The sequence below is a fragment of the Muntiacus reevesi genome, chromosome 6 (assembly GCF_963930625.1).
Source record: "Muntiacus reevesi chromosome 6, mMunRee1.1, whole genome shotgun sequence".
NCBI classification, from domain to species: domain Eukaryota; kingdom Metazoa; phylum Chordata; class Mammalia; order Artiodactyla; family Cervidae; genus Muntiacus; species Muntiacus reevesi.
In genome coordinates this window covers 8,440,799-8,443,103 of record NC_089254.1, presented here as the reverse complement: position 1 = coordinate 8,443,103, position 2,305 = coordinate 8,440,799, and the positions used below count along the sequence as shown (strand labels likewise).

General features: G+C 42.7%; 1 pseudogene; it reads left to right on the top strand.

The window, feature by feature from the left end:
• Positions 1-1,108: 1,108 nt before the first annotated feature.
• On the top strand, positions 1,109-2,037 carry LOC136171208 (magnesium transporter NIPA2 pseudogene; annotated as a pseudogene).
• The last annotated feature ends 268 nt before the right edge of the window (positions 2,038-2,305 follow it).

Genomic DNA, 2,305 nt, shown 5'->3' with positions numbered 1-2,305 from the left:
AGAAAAATAAGCAGAAACAAGGGGTCTCCTTTAAATTCTGCTTGCAGGCGTTTCTGGGTGGAGGAGTTTCTCAGGAAGGTTTGGAGGCAACTTTCTTTCATGGGCTGCCATCAAGTATGAACTGAGGACAGTTAATAAAGGGAGATGGAAAGGCTGACACGTCACCTAGCCATTTATCGGAGCATAGATACTCAAGTAAAATCACCAGTGGCCCTTATTTCCTGATACTTAGAATTGGAAATTAACAACTCTGAAAGGGTAGTTGTGAAGAAGGAGGCATTCTGATGATTCTTCCTTTAGCATCTCCTAGGTTGGTGTTTTCTGACCAGTTTACAAAAATCTGATCTCACTCTTTGAGTTATACACACAAATATGCAAATTCAAAGGGCTTCCCAGTTAGCTCAGTGCTAAACAATCCACCTGCCAATGCAGGAGATCTGGGTTAGATTTGGGTTAGGAAAACCCCTTGGGGAAGGAATTGTCAACCCACTCCAGTATTCTTGCCTGGAAAATCCCATGGACAGAGGAGCCTGGTGGGCTATGGTCCGTGGGGTCACAAAAGAGTTAGCACGACTGAGGAAACACACATGCACACATACAAATCCAGATCACCTTTTAAGAAGTCAGTTTGAGATGCCACATGCTTGGCCCTTCTCCTTTTAAATTGAGCCTTACAGTCAATGATATGTTCTACAGACATCACATAAGATATGTGTCTACTGACTCTGTGATTACACAGCTCAGAAGCAGGTGCCACTAGGGTACAATCTCATCCTAGCAGTGGCAGCAAAGTTGGCTGGAGATCCTCCTGGAGATGTACAACTGGTCACTTCCTGGTGAGGAGGAGGCCAGCTGTATCCCTGGCTATGCCCACTTCCCACTGGACACAGATGAAGTCAGAGAGGGGGAGGTTATGAAGCTTCTGTGTACACTGGGAGCCTGCACAGTGATGTGAAAATCTGAGATTTGAACCTGAATCATACTTGCTCCAGTGCCAACAGTTTCTCCTCTTCTTGCTCGATGTGATTGGTAGAAGCTTCCTCAGGAGCAAAGGTTACATCCAAAAGCCTGGGTTATATGAGTTTTATGTGTTAGTCTGGGATGGCCTATGAGCTCCAGTATTTTTATTGGGGCAAGCTGCATTTCGAAATAAAACCAACAAAAACAAGGTCTCCTGCAACTTACCAGAATAGGATCCGTGAGAGCAGGTCAAAGTGGTCACGCAAATCTTAAAGAACGGGCTGTGGTGGCTGGACCGCTCTCCATGGGAGCTGGCGAGGTGGCCAAGTTCACGGCTTAGGCATTCCGATCAGTCCCCAAGGGCCTCCATTAGGATGTCTCAGCGTCCTTGTGAAGATCTCCAGTTACAGTCATTTGTGTTCCAAAAGAAGAGAACGTAGAGACCATAAATGTCTTGTGAGCGAGGTGATCCGAATTTTGTGGGTTTTGCAACGCTTGTGGTCACTGTAGCCTTGTTAATCTTTGTTAGGAACTCGCCACAGAAACAAACATTCTAACCATTCCGTGAGCGGAGCGCTTTTAGTTAGCTATGTTAAAGGCTTGGGCATCACGTTAAAGAGCTTTCTGCCGAGAAGACTCAGCTGAGACATCCCTTGGCCTGGATTCTGCTCCTAAGACTCCTAGTCTGTGTGAGCACACAGATTAGTTATCTAAACAGGGCCCTCTACAGGAATGCCAATGGACTACATATTCTTTGTAGCTTCAGCTCTAACTTGCTCATTTCTTCTTTTAAAGGAGAGGCAAGTTATGCCTGTTGGTGACATCACTGGTACTTTGAATAGCTTCCTTGAAATTGTTGTGGGGATGTCGTGCCTGCATGCCTTTAAAGATACTCATTTAGTCTAGCAAGACAGCCTGTGTTTTCTGGTAAGATGAAAAAGCAATAAATGTAATCTCTCTAATATTCTTAATATCTCTAATGGTCTTAATAGTAATGAATAAAGCTCAACCTGGGAAATTGGGCAGCTAACTGGTGGAAGTGTCTCCCAAAGAAATGGATATCTGACAGGTTTTTGAGAAACAAATTTAATTAAAACCTTATTCTGTAATTCTACTGCTAAATGAGTTAGAATTTCAGAATGTGTCTGAAAATGACATAGTCTTCTTACATGATGGTCTCTGGAGACAGTCTTTTTTTTAAGATTTCACTAATTTGGATCAAGAAAAACTCATTTTCTAATATTTAAATTATAACAGCTAAAATGATCTTAGTATTGGTAGTTTCTGTTTTTATTAACATCATATTATTGTATATGTATTTTAAGTCTTGGTTCCTCCACGAGGA